Source organism: Chinchilla lanigera, unplaced genomic scaffold (assembly GCF_000276665.1).
Source record: "Chinchilla lanigera isolate Chin_1 unplaced genomic scaffold, ChiLan1.0 scaffold00074, whole genome shotgun sequence".
In the NCBI taxonomy this organism is placed as follows: domain Eukaryota; kingdom Metazoa; phylum Chordata; class Mammalia; order Rodentia; family Chinchillidae; genus Chinchilla; species Chinchilla lanigera.
Window position 1 is genome coordinate 10,527,935 of NW_004955475.1, and position 22,704 is coordinate 10,550,638.

At 39.3% G+C, this 22,704-nt stretch overlaps 1 pseudogene; it reads left to right on the forward strand.

Moving 5' to 3' along the window:
• Nucleotides 1-21,970, forward strand: part of LOC102028084 — a 23,439-nt pseudogene extending 1,469 nt beyond the window's left edge.
• The last annotated feature ends 734 nt before the right edge of the window (nt 21,971-22,704 follow it).

Sequence of the window (22,704 nt, forward strand, 5' to 3'; positions counted from 1 at the left end):
AGAGAGAGAGAGAGAGAGAGAGGTACCAGCAATTGAACTCAGTACCTTATATTTGCCAGGCAAGCGCTGTGCCACTGAGCCATATCCCCAGCCCCATATTAGATACCTCATGTCATAATTTTCTTTGTTTCTTATTTAGATCTGCCCATGTTTGTACATATAACTGTAAATCATTCTCTTTTTTTTTTTAGTACTAACAATTGAACCCAGGATCTTCACACTGAGCTGCATACTCAGACTTTTTAATTTTTTCTGAGGCAGGATCTCACTGAGTTACTCAGCTACGCTGGCTGCACTTGAACTTGTGATCCAGTTGTCTTGCCTAGCCCCCCATAACGCTCAGCTTAATTCTTTCATTTTAACTAATTTTAGTAAATAATTCCTGCATATGAATATACCACAATTCATTTATCCACTTACAAGTGAAATGTGTGTTTCAAATTTCTCACTACCACAAGCAATACTGCAGTGAATAACCTTGTATCAGTTCTCTGGCATTAGGAATGGAAGGTATCGTCGACTTTACTGTGTAGTGCCAAACTGCTTTCCAGAGGTTGTACAAATCCAAAAATCCTCTGAAAATCAAAAGTATTTTTATAAATTTGCCCTTCATACTTTTTTGTAGTGTTTTGCTATTTTCTTTATTTAAAAGGCTTTACAGCCAGGCATGGTGGCATATGCCTGTAATCCCAACTACTTGGGAGCCTGAGATAGGAAGATAGCAATTCTGTGGTCAGTCTGAGCAACTTAGTAAGACCTTGTCACAAAAATTTTTCTTAAAAGGTGATAGAGATTTAGCTCAGTGGTAGAGCACTTGCCTAGCATGTGTGAAGCCTTCGGTTCAGTGCCCAGAGCTTTTTAAAAAAACATTTATTTTCATCTTTGTATAGTCTAGGTAGTCAAGCATTTCCTTTAGGGTTATACTTTCCTTATGTTTCAATCCACCATAAGCTGACTTCCAAACCATGCTTACAATCGAATGGGCAAAAAATACTCCAGGTTCTCGTGCACATCAAGGAAAGAACTGCCAAGTGTACATCTCATAATAAGTAGTAAGCAGCTACGTTTATTGAAGATCACAGGATGGTAGCAACAGGAACACAGGGACAGGCAGAAGGGCAAATGTAAGGAGGAGGAAGAAGAGGAACCCTCGAGGAGCACTCGTACCACTCAGGCTTCCAGTATTTAAAGGGTTACACGGCCCTAACTCCAGTGCCTCCCACTACATCCATCCCTCTTATGGATGATCTGCCGCCTCAGGCATCACGGCTTCCTAAGCGTAAACACGGATAATCACCAGGGCGGTGCCGTCCCCACAGCTGCATGAAGGGAAAGGTGGCTCACTCAGCCCCTCCATTTCTTCAATGCCACTCCAATAAACCTGCTAAGTAAGGCCACCAACTACCTCTTCCTTTTGGTGTTATTTTTTCTTATATATGTATATATTTTACCACCTTTTTCCTAAAAGTTAAATCTCACCAGGCGTGGTGGTGCACACCTGTAATCCCAGCACTTGGGAGGCTGAGGCAGGAAGACTGACATGAGTTTGAAGCCAACCTGGGCTACATAAGTGAGTTTAAAGCCAGCCTGCTCTGCATAGTGAGACCCTGTCTTCAAAAAAGAGTCAAATTTCATGGACACTTTTGAGGACAACAGAATAACTGACTGATCTTTGCAGCATTTAATCCCATTCGCCTTTCCTACTTTAGAACTCTGGCCTCCCTTCGCTTTTTGACAACAGTATCTCTTTAGCTCCCTGAATCTCTCACTCAACCAAAAGTCTGTGCACTGTTAGTGGGGTACAACAGTGTACAATTGGATTCAGCGTTTCCTTTGTTGCCAAGAATTGCTTGTGTTATTATAGGTCTCTTCTGGGTCGAAATGAATTTTAGGATTGTTTTCTCTAGTTCTGTGAGGCATGCTGTTGGTACTTTGATGGGAATTGCATTAAATCTGTACAATAGTTTTGAAAGTATGGCCTTTTTCAGCAGTTGGTTAGGCCTATCCAAGAACAAAGGGTATCTTTCCATTATCTGATATCCTCTTCAGTCACCTTTTTCAGCGTACTGTAATTTTAAATGTAAAGGTCTCTTAATTCCTTTATCAAATTGATTCTGGAGTATTTCTTTTTTCTTGATGTTATTGTGAAATGTGGTGTTTCCTTGATTTCTCTCTCAGTGAGTTTATTTGTGTACAGGAACGCTATTGATTTTTGAGCATTGACTTTGTATCTAGCCATGCTACTGAATTTGCTTATTAAATCTAAGGGTCTTTGGGAGGAGTTTTGGGGGTCTTCTATGTAGAGTACCATGTCTTCTGCAAATAATGATAATTTAACTTCTTTCTTTTCTATCCTAATTCCTTTTATTTTTTTCTCTTGTCTAATTGTGCTGCCTACTATTTCTGGAACTACATTGAAGAATGATAATAGTGAACATCCTTGTCCTGTTCCTGGTTTTTGAGTGAAAGCTTTCAGTTTTTGACCATCTAGTATGATAGTGGTGTTGGTTTGTCATAGGTAGCTTTTATCAGATTGAGATAAAGATCTTTTATTCCAATTTTCTTTAGGGTTTTTATCATGAGTGGGTATTGGACTTTGACAAATGTTTTTTTGCATTTATTGAGATGATCATGGTTTTTTAATGCCATTGGTACTGTTAAAGTTTAGTGTTATATTTATTGATTTGTGTATGTTGATCCATCCCTGCATTCCTGGAATGAATCTCACTTGGTCATGGTGTATAATCTTCTTGATGATTTGCTGCATTGCTTTGCTTTTCTTTTTGTTTTGTTTTTGTTTTTTTGAGACAAAGTTCCACTGTGCAGTTCAGGCTGGCCTTGAATTCACTTTGTAACACAGGCTTGCCTCAAACTCGCAGCAAATCTCCTACTTCAGCCTCCCGAGTGCTGGAATTACAGGTGTTCCCCATCACAATTGGCTTCATTGTGTTTGCCAATATCTTATTGAGGATTTTGCATCTGTGTTCATTAAGGACATTGTAGTATTTCTCTCTTTTAGTTATGTCTGTCTCTGATTTTGGCATTAGGGTCACACTTGCTTTTAGGAATGACTTTGGGAGTATTGCTTCTCTCTGTTTCATTAAAGAGCTTGTGTTTGTGGCAGTATATGTTCTCTAAATGTTTTGAAGACTTCAGCAGTGAATCCGTCAGGACTTTGGTTTTCTTTGTTGGTAGGTTTTAAATTATTTCCTCAATTTTATTGACTGATATTGGGTTGTTTAGAATATTTATAACTCCTTCATTCAGCTGTGGTAATTTATACCTTTCTAGGAATCTGTCCATTTCTTCTATGGTTTCCATCTTATTAGAGTACATGTTCTCAAAATAGATACTGATGACCTTCTGGATTTCTACAGGATCTGTTGTGATTTCACCCTTTTTATTCCTAATTGCAACAACAAGCAGAAAAACCAAAGCAATACCCAGAATTTGGAGGTAGATTTATTTATGTCGACAGGAACTGATCAAGATCATTCCCAGAATATCAGGCCCTGATCTCTGGTGGTCTAGGGCTTATATGAGATGAGCAAGCAGGAGGTACAGAGGCAGAACGGCTTGTCAATTGGGGATTGGTTTATACACTGTGCACCATAGTGACCAGGTATGCATCACAGTGACTAGCTGTTTCTAAGAGACAGGAGTAGATGGAACTGGAACCAGAACTATTATCTGGGCAACTAACAAACTGAAGTATACTGGGCGGGAGAGCATTTTCTGCTACGTAATGACATGGATTTGGGTCTTTTCTTTCCTTTTTTTTATAAGGTTGTCTAAAGGTTTGTCTATTTTATTTAATCTTACACAGAACCAACTCTTCAATTCACTGATTCTTTGTATTGTTTTCTTATCTCAATTGCATTAATTTCTGCTCTGATCTTTGTAGCTTCCTTCCCTGTACATGCTTTGGGTATAACTTGCTCTCCTTTTTCTAGAAGCTTGAGCTTCAACATTAGGTTATTTATTTGAGCTCACGGTTTTTCTGATGTGGGAATTTAACTCTATAAATTTCCCCCATAGGACTACTTACATTATGGCCCATATATTCTGGTATGTTGTGTTAGCATTACTATTTAATTGTAGAAACTGTCTTTCTTCTTTATTTTCATCTGTAATCCATTGGTTGTGCAAGAGAGTGTTATTTAATTTCCATTTGTTTATGCAGTTTTTGTTGGAATTTTTGGCATTGATTTCCAATTTCATTGCACTATGATCCGATAATATGCATGGGATAATTTCAGTCCCTTTGCATTTACTTAAGCATGTTCTGTGAGGTAGTATTTGGTCATTTTGGGAGAAAGTCATGTGTTGCTGAGAAGAATGTATTCTATTGTTTTGGGGTGAAACACTCTGTAGGTATCTACTAAGTCAAATTGTTCAAAGGCTTGGTTCAGCTCTATTTCTTTGTTGATTTTTTTGTCTAGTTGATTTATTTGTGATTGGGGTGTTGGATTCCTCACTACAGTCATATTAGTGCTTATTTGATTTTTCATATCCATTAATGTTGATTTTATATAGTTGGGTATGCTCGTATTTAGTGCAGATATATTTATGATTGTTAGGTTTTCCTCTTGGATTTTTCCCTTATGAAATATGGAGTGACCTTCTTTGTCTCTTCTGATCAGTCATGCCTAGAAATCTATTTGTCTGCAAGTAGAATAGTTACCCTTGCTTTTTCTGGATTCCTGTCACATGGAGGATTATTTTCCATCCTTTGACTTTCAGTCTATGAATTTCTTATTGAGTTGAATGTGTTGCTTGTATGCAGCATATTGTTGGATCTTGTTTCTTTTTATTTTCTTTCTTTTTTGAGATAGGGGTCTTGCTATGCAGTGCAGGCTGCCCTTCAACTCACTATGTGCAGGCTGACCTAGAACTCACAACCATCCTCCTGCCTCAGCCTCCCAAGTGCTGGGATTGTAAGTAAGTGCCACCATGCCCAGCTGGATCTTGTTTCTTTCTGGGGAGGGGGAGACACGATCTTGCTACATAGTGCAGGCTGGCCTTGAACTCACTTAGGTAGCCCAGGCTGCCCTCGAACTCATGGCAATCCTTCTGTCTCAGCATCTGTGTGGGTTCTACAGTTTTCTGGTAGTGTCCTATTCAGGGTGTGTCTCTGCTGTCACTTGTAGACAAAGGAGGCAGATAGAGCCCAAATCAATGCTGAATGATACCAGCAAGGCTGAGATAGGGTTAGGGCATGGTGCTGACTCTGGTTCAGGCTGATTCTGGCCTCTAGTTCAGGCCTGAGCTGTTCAGCCTTCAACGTTCTGTGTGTCTCTAACACAGCCTTCAACGTTCTGTGTGTCTCTTGCCTGCTTGACCTTGGCTTCCTGACCTTGGAAGTCTCCCACCAGTTGTTCCTCACCCTGTCACTATGGGATTTCAACACTGGGAACTCTAAAATGAAGCCAACCCATGGCTACTCTGAGTCCTGGGTTCAGTTGTCCCCTCTCTAAAATCACATCTGGCCAAGTACCTTCTCCAGGGGACAGGGCAGTCACTTGCACAGGAGTCACTCACCAGTTGTTGTAGTGCACTGCATCCACTACTCTGTTCCACTGTTTCATTTTCTCTGAGGCCTCTGGAGTCACCTGGCCTCACTGTATCTCTGTAGATTTGATCCTTCTCTTCCACACTGTTTTCCAGGAACCAGGGAGAAGTTGCAATTTGCCACCTTTTTCTGCATTGTGGTCTGTCTTTACACTTTCTCTGGCTCCATTATTCCCCTCAGATCTTTCCTGCTTCCCAGGAATCCATCTTCCTCCTTCTTTACTTCCCCAAGTTATTTTCCAGTGTTTGGATTCCAAATCTCCGAGTGGTTGATTTGTTGCTGTTTGCCTCTCTGCCACCTTCCTGGAAGTCTCCTATTTGTTGTTTTTTTGAGACAGGGTCTTGCTGTGTAGCTCAGATTGGCTTTGAACTCACTGTATAGCCAAAGATGGGCTCTAACTTCCTAAAGGGATTTTTAAATTGCTGTTAAGAATAAACTTATAAAGCCGATCCAGGAAATGAATGTTATACTGTTTCTATTGGCTTTCAGGAAATAATTAAATTAGTTTTATTTTAATCAGTTTCTAGTATCTTCTAGGCCCCTTTCATACATTATCAAACTTAATAATAATCCTTTTAAGAAGGAGCATTATCCTTGTTAGCAAGAGGAAAATAACTGATGGCTTGAAAACTATCTAGCAAATGGGAGATCCAGGATCCAAACTACCAGGCCTCAAAGCTCTTCTTCAGTATATTATAATGACAAATGGATTGTTTTCTTTCATATAAGAAAGTATATTAAAGACTTTTCCGGAAAGAATATTATATAATTTGTGATGAAGTTGTTGTTGTTGGGTTTTTCTGTCTTTTTCTGGCTGTTTTACATAGTTGTATTAGGTTCAGAACACACACAAACAGCTACAGCTAGCTCTGTGATTAAAATGTTTCACCACACTAGTGCTATGGCCATAATAGATTATTACACTTACATATGATCTTTAGCATTGCTCTACTTGTGATTTCTGTTTTGAAATTGAGGAATCTTTCAAGAAGATGAAGAAAGTGCTTCATTCAAACTTGTGTCATAAAATATTGTGATATTTGCAAGACAGGTGTACAAAATAATTTCTCACTCAATTTCCTATTTTCTTCTTTTATTAGAGGAAATCTATTTGAAGGCCCAAGTGGCCAGTACAATGTAAAGAATAGCAAATAGGAGAGAATAAAGGAAATAATATTGGCAAACATCTCTTATAATTTCCTTAAAAATATTTTAGTGAAATCTATTTCATCCTATTTTCCCTTTGAGATATGAAAGGTATCATTTAGTTTATGTGTCTGGTATGATCATTATTTGTATACCATGTCTTAAGTAGTTTACTTTTTTATGAACCTATTAATTTGGGGGAAATCAAAGAAAATAAATTTAATAAAAATTTGATAACCAGAAATATTTGCCAGCTGTGTAGATGATAAATCCTTGAAAGATGGCTAGTGTTTTCCACGTTATTTATATTTAAGCTTTTACAAAGATAGAGACACAAATGTAGAAATGAAAAATAACTAAAATACCAGGAAATAGAGGAAGGGAGAGGGGCAGGAAGGCAAGAGGAAGTACAGAGAATTGAGCTGTGTTATGCACACGTCCCAACCCCACATGGCGAATATAACCATTATATACTGCAAACATGTACTAATGAAAAATTTTTATCATCCTTCCCAACCCCTACAAACATCTTCTGAATTCCCTGGTTGAGTGAATGGTGCTCAATCCTGGAGCATTAAAGTCATCCTTTATATCTATCTCCCTTAAGCCTACAAAAATAGCATAGTGCTGGTCTCCTCTTGATTCAGTCCTGAGTCTCTTAAATCTCTATTCCCATTCTTCTTATCTTCACTGTCATTGCCTAGACTCTCACATTTTTATCATTTTTTTTTTTTTTTTTGGTTTTTTCTCCGGTACCAGGAACCGAACTCACGACCTTGCGCTTGCCAGGCAGGCGCTTTTGCCGCTGAGCTAAATCCCCAGCCCCTAACTCTCACATTTTTAACCTGGATGATTTCAATAGCCACCTAACTGATAAACATGCTTCTAGTTTTGTCTCCTCCATCAGTTTGGATTTCACATGGCCACCAGAGTAATCTTTGATCATGACTGCTGTATGTTAAGTCCTCCAGTGCTTTTCTGTAACTTCAGAGTAAAGTCCAAATGCCTAGACTAGCCTAGCATGACCTATAATACCCTTCCTGGTCTCTTCAGCCCTGACTCTCTCCGGTCTTATTTCTTAGCACTCCTTACTTCTGTCACTCTGAGATTCTTTTTTCTGAGATAGAATTTTACTACACGGCCCAAGCTGGCTTTGTACTGCTGGACTCAAGTGATCCTCTGCCCTCTGCCTCTTAAGTAGCCAGGACTACAGGCATACACTACCATGCTGGGCTCTGAGCTACCTTTGGTTTGAGGATCCTTCAGTAGGCCATACTCTCTCATTTCTGTCCCTTTTCTTTGAATACCTTTTCCTTTAATATTTCACTGAACTAACTTCAACCTTTCCTTCAAAACAATTTCATCATCATCTCTTCTAGGAAGCTTGCCTTAACACCTTCTAAAACAGGTTAGGTACATTTGCTAACATTTTTTAATGACATACTATGTTTACTTTTCTCAAGTACCTATCACATGGTACTACAATTATCCATTTGTTCATGTCTTTCATACTAACCTGTGAGTTTCATAAGGATTGGGACCACTGCTTATTTACCTCTGTATACCTGGGGCCTAGGATAATGTCTGCGCATAAAGGTGCTCAAAAAAATCTGTCAAATACAATTATCCATTTTGGGCAGAGGACCTGGTGCTGTCAGGCAATAATGCTCATCATAATTCAAAGGATTCAAGTGTATTGTCCAATCCAAATAGAACTTCAGAAACTAGGCATTTTCACTTTTGTACACTTAATCTTGTTACTCAAATAATGTGCCATCTAAAATAGGCAGAGGGGAGAAGCTCAAAAATAAGCAACAATGTCACAGACATGTAGTGAAATCAGAGAGATATTTCTAAAGGAGTCACCATCAGTTAAAGGTATGATATCATTAAAGAGGCCTGTAGGTACCTGTAGCAATTCTATCTTCTTTTAGGATCTCACTATGTACTTCAGGCTGGCCTTGAAGTCATAATGATTCTCTTGCATCAGCCTCCTGAGTGCTGGGATTACAGGCATGCACCACCATGCCTGGCTCCAATTTTATCTTCTTTTTTTTTTTTTTTTTTTTATATTAGAAATTGAACTCAGGACCTCGCATTTGCCAGGGAAGTTCTGCGCCACTGAGCTTTATCCTTGGCTCCAATTCCATCTTTTGAGTCTGTTTTACCCACCTCATCTACATCACAGTGACTTCATTCAGGCTTTCATCATCTCTCCCTCCTTGATTACCTTAATAGCCTTTCTTTGCTTTTTGTTTTTGTTTAAGATAGGGTCTCGCTATGTAGTCAGGTTGACCTTGAACTCACTATGTAGGCAAGGGTGGCCTCAAACTCATGGTGATTCTACTTCCTCAGCCTCCAGAGTTCTGGGATTATAGGTGTGTGCCATCATGCCTGGCTCATAATAGTCTTTTGTACTGACTTTAATGTACCTAAAATTCATGTCCACTCAGAGACACAGCCTGTGATTTTATTTGGAAATATGTCTTGGCAGATGTAAGTAGTTAAGGTGAAATCATACTGGGTTAGAGTAGGTTCTAAATCTAAGTGTTCTTATAAGGCCATATAAAGACAGGCATGGTGTGGCTGCACATGTGTGTAATTCTAGCACTGTGAAAGGCTGAGGTGAGAAGATTGCAAGTTTGAGCCCAATCTGTTTAACCTAGAGACTTAGTGAGACTCTCTCAAAACAAAATATAAAGAAGGTCTCGGGATGTAGTTCAGTATGGAGGCCATGGACTTAATCCTCAATACTACAAAAAGAAAAAGACATGCAGGGAAGAAAACCATGTGAAAAGGAACGCAGAGATTGGATGGTGCAGCTAGAGGCAAAGTGCTAGGGTTTGAACATGGTTTGCATGTGTCTCCCAAGGGTTCATGTGTTAAGAACTGGTGAGGCAAAGAAGGAGAAATTTTGTATGTATGTATATACAGGATAGTTAACATGGTTGTTCTTCTGTCTTCTATTTCTATGCTGAACGAAACTGTCAATGAGTCTTTGGTTGACCAGTATTGCATGTCTATATCTGTTTTCATGAGAAGCCACTTTGAAGATATCAATATGTAATACAACCACCATTGTTAATTCCCTACCACTTTGTTTGTAACTCTGTATTGTCTGTATTGTGCTTGTGATATGTTGTAAAATGTATGTCTGTTAATGTTTGTCTGTTAATGTTTCCCTCCTTTTATCTTTAAAATTAAAAAAAAAAAGAACTGGTGGGGCCTTTAAGAGGTGGGGGTCTAATAGGAGGTCATTAGATCATAGGTATCATCACCCTGGAAGAAATTAAAGTAGTTTTCATGGGATCCCGAGTTAGTTTTCACGACAGGGTTGTTATAAAAGGTGCAGATCTGCTCCTCCTCTAGCTCTGGCTTCCTAACTGGTGGTTTGATCTTTCCCTTTTCTATGTACTCCCATTGTCATGTCATTCAACACAATGTGACACAACCAAGGGAATCCTCACCAGAGCTAATGCTATACTGTTTAGACCTTTAATTTCCAAAACTGTGACCTAAACAAACCTCTGTTCTATGTAAAGTATTTTATTATTATAACAGAAAATGGACTAGTATACTATTGAGTGCCAAGAACTGCTGGAAGCCATCACAAGCTAGGAAATGGAAAGGAAGCATTCCTCCCTAGAGTTTTTAGAGGAACATGGTCCTGTAAACACTTTGACTTTGGACTTCTAGCCTTCAGAAGTGTGAGAAAATAATTATTGCTTTACACCACACAATTTATAATTTGTTATGGGCCATCATACCTCCCAAATTATCTCCTTGCTCTACCTTCTTCCTTCCAAGCTATTTTCTACACTAGCAAAAGGATGACTGTTTCTAAAATACACATGTGCTGGGCATGGTGGTGCATGCCTGTAATCCCAGAACTTGGGTGGCTGAAGCAGGAGGACTCCCTCAAGTTTCAGTCCAGCCTGGGCTACATAATGAGTTCAAGGATAGTCTGAACTACACAGTGAGACTCTATCTAAAAAAATAAAAAAAAAAAACAAAGAAATACACATGTGATCATGGTACTTCTCTGCTTATTTCCCACTGACCCTTGCTGATGTTTCCAGTTTCATCTCTTGCTATTCTACCACATAATCTCTACATTTTAACAACATACTACTTGAAATTCTCCCCAAATACTATGTTCATGTACGTTTCTGTGCTTACCCACATATTGCTCCCTCTGCTTGGAACATATCTCCTGCACCATCGAATTATTCTTCCTGCTACGCCAACAGACTAATATGCAAGGCAAGGGGAATAGTGAATATAGAGTTGTTTCTCATAAAATGTGGTTGTGGAATTCATGATTCTTTTCTCAGTTCCAAATTTCAAAACCAGAGACTGACTTTCTAGTATGCACTGCTAGAAAGGGATGCCCTATGTTGCAGTCAGGGTTTACAGGGAAAGGATTTAATACAGGACACATAATTTATAGGATTATTTATAATATTCACCCAAGAGTCAAATGCAAAAGAGTACACTAAAGACCTGAAGAATCCAGCTGGGAGCCCAGAGCTCATGGCAATGTCCTGCATCATAAGTCCAGCTGAAGGTCTAGAGCCCACAGCAATGTCTCATGCAAGTCATATCAAGGTTCTGCACTGGGAAGGCCCAAAGGTCAGTGGTGGAAGCTAGAAAGTCTGCACCAGTAGCATAAAGGATCGGTGCCAACAGGCTGAGGAATCTGCACTGGAGCCAGTAAGCAATGCTCAAGGTAAGGACCACAGCTCCCCCAAAAAGGGGGAGCAATCCTCAGCGACCGTGAGGACCCAAGCTCCTCCAACAATGAGAACAGTTGAGTTCATATCAGGAAAACCAGCGTGACAAGCTTCTCCAGGAGAATCAACAGCAACCATCTTCCCCTCCAGTTCTCTTTTTTATGCTGTTGGCAACAACCCTCAGGTGGGCCTTCCACACCCAGCACCAGGCTGATTCAGTTCAGCTGGGTGTTACCAGTTGACCATTAGTTAATCCACCACATCCTACCTTTACAAAGGCATTCTCCCAAAATTCTGTCACTGGTTCTTTTCTCTTTTCCTTCTGCCCTTTTCCACCTTGGGATGGTATCTAGTCTTACAGCTTCAGATAGTCTTCTTATCATAGAGACTAACAAATTCCTACCTCTAGTTGTAATCTCTTCTAAATTCAGACTATTCAAATTTGTGCCACAGCATACTGATGCTCTGTTCATCTTTTTTCATTTTTTTCTTTGTGTGTTTCATTTTGGATAGTTTCTATTTCTGTGTCTTCACACTAATCTTTACTTCAATTGTCTCATGTGTTAATCTCATCAGGTATTTTTTTCTCAGGCATTGTTTTTATCATTGTATAGAAGTATGATTTCAGACTTTTTATATCTTCAATGTCACTTCAACATAATCGTATGATTGTACTTTATTGAACATATAGAATGTCATTGTCTACTATCTTTAGTGTATGATTTTCCTGGGTCTGTATCTATTGATTGATTTTGCTCATAATTATGGGGCATATTTTCCTGATTTGTATATCTTTCGATGCCAGACATTTTGAATTTTACAGTTTGGGATTCTCTTTAAATTTATTCCTTTAAGTAGCTTTGAGATTCATTCTGGTATATATTTCAGTTAGTTAAAAATAGTTTAATCCTTCCAAGGCTTGCTTTTAAATTCTGCTAAACAAGACCAGAGCAACCTTTGATCGGAGCTAATTTGTCACAACTAATGAAGCAATAACCTTCTAAGTATTCAACCCAATGCCTTGTTTTTATGGCTTGTGTCTAGATGGCCCCCTGAAGCCTTATGCAGTCATGGGGGGGAGGCTTTCAGAGGTGACTGGATCTAGAGTGTGTGGTGCTAGGATCAAGGATGTGATTACTAAATCAGTCCACTGATTGGTTTGGCATAGTTCTGGCTAGGAATAAGGATATGAGTGCTATACCCACCTGAGAGTGGATAGCCTGCATAAAATATAAGGGATAGGAAGAGGGCTATTGTACTCTTGCCTGCCTGCCTACCTGCCTGCTTGCCATGGACTATTTGTCCTCTGTGATGGCCCTCTGCCAGGCCACCCTGCCTTGGAGCCAGCCAACTATGGAGTGAAATCTCTACAAACTGTGAGCCAAATAAACCTTTTCCTCCTTTATCTTTGTGTGTCAGGTATTTTGTCTTAGCAATGAGAAAAATAACTAAGACACTTGGGCATTACACTTTGACATTTAGGAATTTGTGTGAAAACCAAGAATTGTTCTGCCTGCACCTTTCTGGTGGTTCTTTCCTAGTTTCAGATTGTTAACTCAAATATATGTGTTGAGAAGTAGTCTGCCCAAGGGGCACCCTCTGTAGGTCTCAGGAACATATTCCCTCTCTATCTCTCTGTCTCTCCCCCACATTTGGTATGGTACCCCATAAATTATCACCATCTTATCCTCCCTGAACTCTCAAATCTGTCTCTTAAACTGAGAGATTTCTAAGATCTAGTCAGCTTCCTCCTTCCAGAACTGTTATTTTATGTATTTTTGCCAGTATTATAGTTAAGACACAAAGAATAAATTCAGTTCTTATTACCTACTCTGTTATAACTAGAAGCATATTTTCTTACCCTTTTGAAATCTCACTATATCCACTATGAAAAAAAAAATGATTGTAGGAGAAAGAAGTAGAAGCACTATTGTAATATTGTAATAATTCAGGTGAGAACATTTTGGAGTGCTGGTTTCATGGTCATGAATTTCTTCAGGTGTTCTTTGTCTGGAAGTATCTTATTTCTCCATCAGTTTTGAAAGATAGTTTTGTAGGATACATCATCTGAGTTGGATGTTGTTTTCTTTTAGGGCTTGAAATACTTTGCTCCAAGCTCTATTTGACCTAGGGGTTTGTGTTGGAAAGTCTGCTGTGATTCTGATGGGCATTGCTCTATAGGTTATTTGTTTCTTTTCCCTAACAATTTTTAATTTTCTCTTCTTGTGTTGAATTTCTGGAATCTTGACAATATAATATACCTTTGTGTAGTTTTCTTCTGATCATGGTTAATTGAAATTCTATATGCCCCATTTAGCTATATGTGACATTCTTTTTCCCTGCTTGGGAAGTTTTCTGCCATTACTTCTGTGAACAAGTTTTTTATGTCATTGGCACTATTTCCTGTTTTTCAAATCTGCCTCCTAAGCTAAGAAAGATAGACAAACTATAGTCAGGTTCCTCCTTCCAGAAGGAATATGTTATTTCATATATTTGCCTAGTTTTGTACATAAGACGCAAAGAAACCTATGTTATTCTTCTTTTCATCATCTAGCAGCTGTTGGATTGATGTTGCATGGTCCCTTTCAAGAATTTGAAATTCACTTTCAAGAATTTCTTTGCTGGGTATGGTGGCACAGACGTGTAATCCCAGCACCTGGGAGGCTGAGGCAGGAGGGTTGCCATGAGTTCAGGGCCAGCCTGGGCTACATAGTGAGTTCAGGGCCAGCCTGGGCTACATAGTGAGTTCAAGGCCAGCCTGAACTACACAGCAAAACCCTGTCTCAAAAAAAAAAGAATTCTTTCTTTTTATAATTGCTAACCACAAACTTGTATTCTAGATCTGATATTCTTTCCTTGAATTGGTTGATTCTGCTGTGTATACTTTCAATAGAATTTTTAATCTCCTGGATATCTGTTTGAGTCTGTTTCATGGATTCCATTTCTTCCCTATGTTGGGCATCCATGGTTTCCATCATTTTCCTAAACTCCTCTATTTTTTATCTGTATCTACTCTAGATTCACTAACCATGTCCTTCATTATGGTCATTATCTCTTCAGTTATCTCAGAAATTATTTCTGATTTTTTTCTAGAGCTTCATTCATCTGCTTTGTTATTTCCACTGTTACCATTTCAGAGAGTTCAGGTAGATGGCTTTTGAGTTGTTCACCCACACTGCCCACTGGGTTTACCTTGGGTAAGCTGTAAGTTTGGGGTTGTAACTTGCTTCTGTGTCTTCTCACTTTCTGTTTCTTTTTAAATTTAGTTTCTGTGTTGATGCTTGTAAATTACTTATGGTATGTAGCTTTATTGCTAGTATCAAGAACTCCTTAGGAGATGACTACTTTTCAGACAAGTCTTCTGAGTATAGCTGGCTTTTTGTTTTTGAGTCTGTCCCAACATCCTGCTTCTTCAATTTATTGGGGATGAGAAGTTCCTGCCTATTTGGCCTAGTTCTTTGGTATTGGCCTATAGTATTATTTATGACCCTCAGGCAATCTCAGTTTTGGCATGCCTAGGAAAAACAACTGATTAGAACAACTACATTACCTTGGCTAGAACAGTACAATCAATAATAACAATAGCATCGAGCACAGTGTAGAAACTGACAAACTGTCATAACTATTAATTTGCCACCTTTAACCATGTGACAAGATTTGTGGTTATATAACAAAATCTAGTGGTTATATAACAAAATCTAGTGGTTATATAACAAAATCAAGACCAGGAAATTGTATACAATAAATAACCTCTCAATACACTGATTTTACCCTTGGGGAGAAAATTTTAAAAGGATAAGAGGGAAAAAATAGAGAAAGAGATTAGAAGCAAGCCCGAAGGACAAAGGAAGATTACCCAAGCTTTGGTAAATTGGTGAAGAAGACAGAAGGGAAAGAAAGAAGGAAGAAACAGAAACAAGAACAGAACAAAACAACAAAAAAACTAAAAACAATGTTCATACTCATAAAAACAAGAATAAATAATCAAGAAAATAATCAAAGAAAGGAAGAAAGAAAAATTTATCCACTTCAGGGCATGTCTCTACTGTTACTGGTAGACAAAGGAGGCAGACAGATCCCATATCCATGTTGATTGATCCCAGCAAGCCAGCAGTAGAATTATAGTGGAGTGGTGGATAATACCAATAAGCCTGTGTTTTCAATTCCACTGAAGTTCAGGTTGATCCTGGTTTCTTGTTGTGAGATTGGGACCCGAGTTCTTCAGCCCACAATACTCCTGGTTCCTCTTCCTGGCTTGAACTCAGCTCCCTGACCCTGGGTGTCTCCCATGGCTGCACCTCACCTTGACACTGGGAGCCCTGAGATGGAACCAATCCACTGTTGCTCTGAGTCCTGAGTTCAGTTGGCCCTTTTCCAAAATGGCAATTGGCCAGTCACTTTGTCCAGGGGACATATGAATCAGGTTCACTCACTACCCACTGCAGCCTACAGTATCAACTGCTCTGTTCCACTGGTACATTTCTCCATGGAGGCCTCTGGAGTCACCCATAGTCACAATGCCTCTGTAGGTTTGAGCTGCTTCTCTCACACCATGAGGTAGGATTTAGGGAGAAAGTGTCATTTGCCACCTCACTCTTCTGCATTGAGGTCCCTCTCTTCACTCTCCCTGTGGGCCCCAATTCTCCCTTCAGATCCTTGCTGGGTCCCAGGGACCCACTTACTTCCTTCTTCTCTTCCCCACATTGCTATATTCGAGAATCTGAACTCCAAATCTTAGAGTGGCTGATTTGCTGCTGCTCACCACTCTGCCAACTTCCCAGGAGTCTAATTCAGGTGAGAAATGATTAGCTTGGACTAATGTGCTGGCAGTGGAGATAGAGTCAAATAGATTTTAGGTACAATTTTGTTGCTGTTGTCATTGTTGCTGCTGTTGCTATTTCTGAGAGTATCAACCATGTCTGTTATTACATAATACATGGTCACTGTCCACATGAAAGTAACAATCTAATGATGAAAATAAAATCAAAATGTGTTACTCTCAAAACCCTTTTGATGGCTTCCTATTACTTGCAAAATAAAGTTAAACTCCTTACTATATCACTCAATGTTTTGGTTTGTACTAAAATGTTCCTGATAGTATTCATTCTCTCACAGGTAGTGCTTTTAGGAGGTGACTGGATCAAGAGTTGTGATACTCATCACAAGGTTAGTCTACTGATGAATTTATAGCTGGATGTGACATTGGAAAGTGAAGCCTGGTGGGAAGTTGTGGGTCACTGTGGGCATGGCCTAGAAGAGTGTATATATCCCTCTTCCTCCCTTGATCCCACTCTGCTTTCTGCCTGCCCTGCCATGAACTGTTCCTCCTTTGCCATGCCCCTCCACCATTCTACTCTGCTTGGAGCACATTGAGTATGAACTGAAACCTCTACAAACGATGAGCCAAAATAAACCTTTCCTCCTTTAAATTGTCAGTATTGGACATTATCTGAGTGACAAGAAAGTAACTTCATGTTACTTTCCAAAGTCCTCCATGATGTACTTGTATTCGTTCTTTCAAACCCATTTTCACTCCATGCTGTCTTGCTCAAGGAACCTCAATGGATCTCTAGCTGCATTAAGTCAAAATTCTTTCCCTTGGCTTTCAAAGGCTTCCTTTAGCATCTTTTCTTATATCAATGATTCTGCCTTATTTCCTGTCACTTTCACATTTATAAGTGCCATTACCATTACTCCAATTCCTCAGCCTTTCTGGATACAACAAGAAAATTTCCATTTCCATCCCTTTATTCATACTGTTTGTACTGTCTATCATTGTCTGCATCTAAATCATCCTATTGTTTACTGACCTACCCAACCTTTATCCTTTTAGGATGATTTTTCTAATTACTATAACCTTGAAGGCAAAATGTATTACAAAGCATAGATAGCTCCCAAGGTATGTGGCAGAGAACTGGATGTAAGGAACCAAACTAAATACTTTCCTGAACTGATGACTATATATATTAGTAATAGCAGAATTCATATTATTTAATGAAGAAATCTGTCTTCTTCCACTGGCTCCTTATTCTGTACCCTCATCTTAAATGCCATTATAAAAAATGGTGAAGGTTTAGTGTGGTGGTGCACACCTGTAATCCCAGCACTCATGAGGCTAAGTCAGGAGGATCACCATGACTTTGGGGCCAGCCTAAGCTACATGAGTTCAAGGCCAGCCTGAACTACAGAGCAAGACCCTGTCTCAAAAAATGATGATTATTTACCTATCTCATATAAGGTTGTGTGAATTAATGAACATTTGGTAATAGGGCCTGCTACACAGTAAGCTCTCTCTAAATGTTAATTATTAGCATTGTCACCACACTCCAGGGGTGTTTTATTGCCAATAGTTTCATTCATGGTTAATGATATATGTTCTACTGATATATGTTCCTAACCAAGGCCCTTTAAGGGTTTAAGGCACTTTAATACCATTTTGGGGCTTTAAACTCTTCTTAACTCCTCATCCTCTCCATCTTCACTTAGTCATTGACGATTTTTTTTTCTTTTTTTTTTTTATTTTAAAGAATAAAAGAAGGATAACATAATAATAGGGGGGACATAGCAAATTACAGACAAAATGGTAGGAAATTATCAATGGTTATCATTTTACATATTATTGTCTACAAAATAGTTTCTCAGGAAAACAAATAGACAAATAATAGTGAGTTACAGACAAAAGAGGTAGGAGATTATCAAGAGTTGTTGTACTATACTTTGGTATCTTCAAAGTGGCTTCTAAGGAAAATAAATAGAGCTATACGTCATTGACGATTTATTGATTCTTCTTTTAAAATACCTCTCTGAATCGATCACCTGCTTTATTTTGTTCAGGCCCTCAATTCTCACTTGAGAATTCCAATAACCTTCTAGTCTTTCTGCCTCTACTCTTTCCCCTATTCATCTATTTTTTCATACTGTAACCAGCCAATTGCAATACAGTTCTCTTTCCCTTTTGAATCTCCTCAGTGGAGTTGGAAATGTGGCTCAGTGGTAGAGTGCTTGCTTAGCATTCATGTGGTTTTTGTGTCAATCCTTGGGCACTGAAAATAAAATCAGAAACAAAAACTTCTAGATCAGGTAAACTTCAACACAATTATAGTGGTGGACCTCAATACCCCACTATCACAAAGAGATCAACTAGATAAAAAGAAATATCAGAGTTGAACCACACCTTAAGACAAATGGACTTAATAGATATCTACAGAGTGTTCCACCCAACAACAGAATAGATACTCTTCTCAGCAGTAGAACTTTCTCCAAAATACACCACATACTAGCCTATAAAGCATGCATAAATAAATACAAAACAATTGAAATTATCCCATGCATATTATCAAATCATAGGGCAATGAAATGAAAAATCAATAGCAAAAGAAACCACAAAGATTGTGCAAACACATGAAGATTAAACACTACTCTTTTGAATAATCAGTAGGTCACAGAAGAAACAAAGGAATAAATTAGACAGTTCCTAGAATCAAACACTGCCCCTGCAACATACCAGAATTTATGGGATACAATAAAATCAGTCCTAAGAGGACAGTTCATAGCTGTGAACATCTACCTCAGAAAAACAGACTGACTCCCAATAAAGAACCTCAAGGTCTCAGAAAAACAATAAACAATCCAGATCCAAACCCAGTACAAGAAGGAAATTGTAAAACTCAGAGTAGAAATTAATGAACTTCAGACTAAGAAAAATCAAAGAATCAACAAATAGAAGAGCTGGTTTTTCAAAAGAATAAAAAAATAGACAAATCCTTAACCAGTTTTACCCAAAAAAGAAAAGACTCAAATCAAAGCAATTAGAAACAAAAAAGGAAAAACCACAATGGACATGCCCCAAATGCAGAAGATCATTAGTAACTGCTTGGAAAACATGTATTCCAGTAAATTGGATAAGACAAAAGCAATGGACAGTGTGATGGTTGATTGATTGTGTCAACTTGAGTAAGTAATTCCCAACTAAATAGGCTCACTATAGTTCTGGGTGTGGAAGACACACCTTAGGGAGGATTATCACCAGAATGGTATAAAAAAGGGAAACAAAGGAGGAAAATTGTTTCAATTTTCTTCAGAGGAACTTCAGTCTTGACTTTCACCTGAGGTGTCATCTCCCGGCTTCCAGCACAGATTCTTTAGCTTCCAGCACTGACCTTTCAGCCTTCCATTGCAGACCCTTCAGCCTCCTGATACAGAGTCATGCGGGACACTACACAGAGATTTAGGCTTTTAACTGGGTCCTTCAGATCCCCAGTGTGCAGACAGACCTTTTACATTCTTCCACACCTGACCCTGTGGGTGGCCATTATAAGCCAATCTTGTAAATTTTTATATATTTGTATATCTTGTATTATATCTTTTTCTCTAGTAAGCACTGACTGGTACAGGCAGACTCAAAGATAAATATGAATTACCAAAAAAACAAAACTATATTAAAACTTTGAAAATTCCAATAGCAAGTGTGATCATTAAATGTTGTGTGACCTTGAGTAAGAAACACAAAACTGATTGGATTAGCATAGTGTGGGTATGGCTGAATGGATTTATTGAAAACAGAAGACCCACCCTGGGTTTGAGTGGCACTAACCAATAGGCTTGTAGCCTGAATGGAATAAAAAGGGGAAAGAAGAAGGAAGTCTCACTTTGGTTTCTTTAGAGGGACTCCAGGCTTCGCCATTGCCTTGGGAGATCTGTCTCCAGGCTTCCACCTCAGGCTCTTCAGCATCCCATCTTGGATTCTTCAGCTTCCCAGCTCAAACTCTTCAGCCTTCCAAAAAAAGACCCTTTGGCTTCCAGCAAGACTCTGCTGTGAGCTCCAGATCTTCCACCTTTCACTGGACCATTTGGCTCTTCAGCTTACAGACAGCTCTTTTGCAGTCTTCCACACATAACTCTGCAGGTAGCCAGTGTATATACATCTTTTACTCTAGTGATCCCTGACAGATACAGTAAACAATGAAATTGAAGAAGTAAGAAGAAATGTACCAATAAGGAAAGCCCAGGACTTGATGGATTTACCACTGAGTTCTATAAGAACCTCAGGGAAGATCAAACACTAATACTCCTCAAACTCTTCAATGAAATTGAAAAGGAAGGAGTACTGCCCGACTCATTCTCAGAAACTAACATCACTCTGATTCCAAAACCAGACAAGGACCCAGCTAAAAAAGAAAACTATAGGTCAATCTTTTCAATGAACATAGATGCAGGAATCCTCAACAAGATTCTGGCAAACAGAATGCAGCAAACCACTGGATGTTAGTGGTGCATGCCTGTAATCCCAGCACTTGGGAGCCTGAGACAGAATGATTGCTGTAAGTTTGAGGCCAGCCTGGACTACACAGAGGGACCCTGTTTTTAAAAATTAAACTAAATTATAAAAAGAATGCAACAAATTGTACATCACAACAAAGTGAAGTTTATCCCAGGGATAAAAGGATGATTCAACATATGCAAACCAATAAACAATATAGCACATAAGCAAAAGTAAAGACAAAAATCATATGACCACCCAACTTCTGACCACATTTTATGCCAGCTTCACACATTCACTCCTTCCTCAGCTTCAAGATAATCACCCAGAAAACCACTATTCCTTCCTGAACCCCGCCCAGAAGTGACATGCCTGCAGCTCCAAGCCAGACAATGCAGGACCTGGTGTGGTGGCTATAGCTGAGGACAATGGTGGTGTGGTGGCCAACCCCACCAAGGAGGCTCAGGCCAGGCAAGGAAAACCTAGCATGCTGTCTTCCTTACCACTAAGCCACTAAGCTACAAGCAGCTGGTCTGCCTCTTGAGGAACAAGGCCACAGCACTGCTCAGATTCATAGCCTAAAAATTGCCAGTGGGCACAGGGGAAAGCTAGAAGATGCAACTGAATGGAGAGTTTGGAAAATTGTATTTTTATAAAGCTAATAGAATTTGTTGCAAAAGAAAGAAAATATTACACTGTTTATCTCCCCCTACACCAAGCCTTCACATGGACTCAAATGTGTGACCTAAGAGACGTGAAAGTTGTCATCCTGAGACAGGATCCTTATCATAGACCCAAACAAGTTCATGAGCCCTGCTTTAACCTCCAAAGGCCTAGTTTGGAAAACATCTATAAAAAGCTGTCAACAGACATAGATGGTTTTGTTCATCTTAGCCGTGGAGATTTATCTCCGAGTGGACTAAACAAGGTGTCCTCCTCCTCTTCGATGCTGTCTTCATGGTCTGGGCACAGCAAGCCCATTTGCCTAAGGAGAGGTGCTGGGAGAAGCTCACCCATGCAGTCACATATTGGCTCAGAACTTACTTGTATGGCATTGGCTTCTTGTTCTGGGGCTCTTACACTCAGAAGAAGGGCAGTGTCATCAATAGGAAGCAGCACCATGTCCTGCACACTACACTGTTCATCCTTCTTGACTGTCAGAGTATAGAGGGTTTTGGGGGGGAGTGTAGACATTTTTCTAATACCAATGAGCTGCTTCAGAAGTCTGGCAACAAGCACATTGAACGGAAGGAGCTGTGACCCCACAGAGCAATGCTCTGTCTCCAGGGGTGGTTTTTGAGGAAATGCTGTTGAAGGTCTGTTGGTTATGAGGGTATTGAAAGTTTCTGCTAAAGTAGAGAATGCTTCCATAAAGCAACCAAAAACTAGGTCATCCTAGGATAGCAGTTTTATCCAGCAAGAAACAGCAAAGATACCCCTTGACTGCTTCTGTGCATTTGAACCTTCCACACAAGATAAGATGAAAGCCCTAAACAAGGCAAATGTGGCTTGGTGAAAAATGTACACATCTCTCACAAGATAGCTGAGGTCAAATAATCATGTGGTTCTCTTCACCTCCTTCACTCTTGTGGTGAAAAGAAAAGACAAGAGCCTTTTTGATACCTCTCATAGTTCAGTGCCTTCCGCTACTTAATTTTACCTGATAGATTAGACTTCATAGGTTATAAGGTGTTCTCTGTTTTTGCTTAGAACTTCTCCCTTTCATTTTCGATGAGGCCTCAGGCCTCTCCCTGGAGGAACTTTGAGGATGTTTTGTGAGTTTCTAGATATCTGGCCCTGAAATTGAGAATCAGTTTCCTTAGTGAAGCAGAGGAGTGTCCTTCGTATGAACTAGATAAGTCTTTGTCGTGTTCTTTGGGTGCTTTCTGAAGTAAGTGGTGGAAGTCAAACAAAGGAAGAGGAGAGAGTTTTGTTTTTAATGAGGGATGGATGTTTTTCTCCCAGTGTTGTTGGGGAGGGTGGTGTTTAAGGAA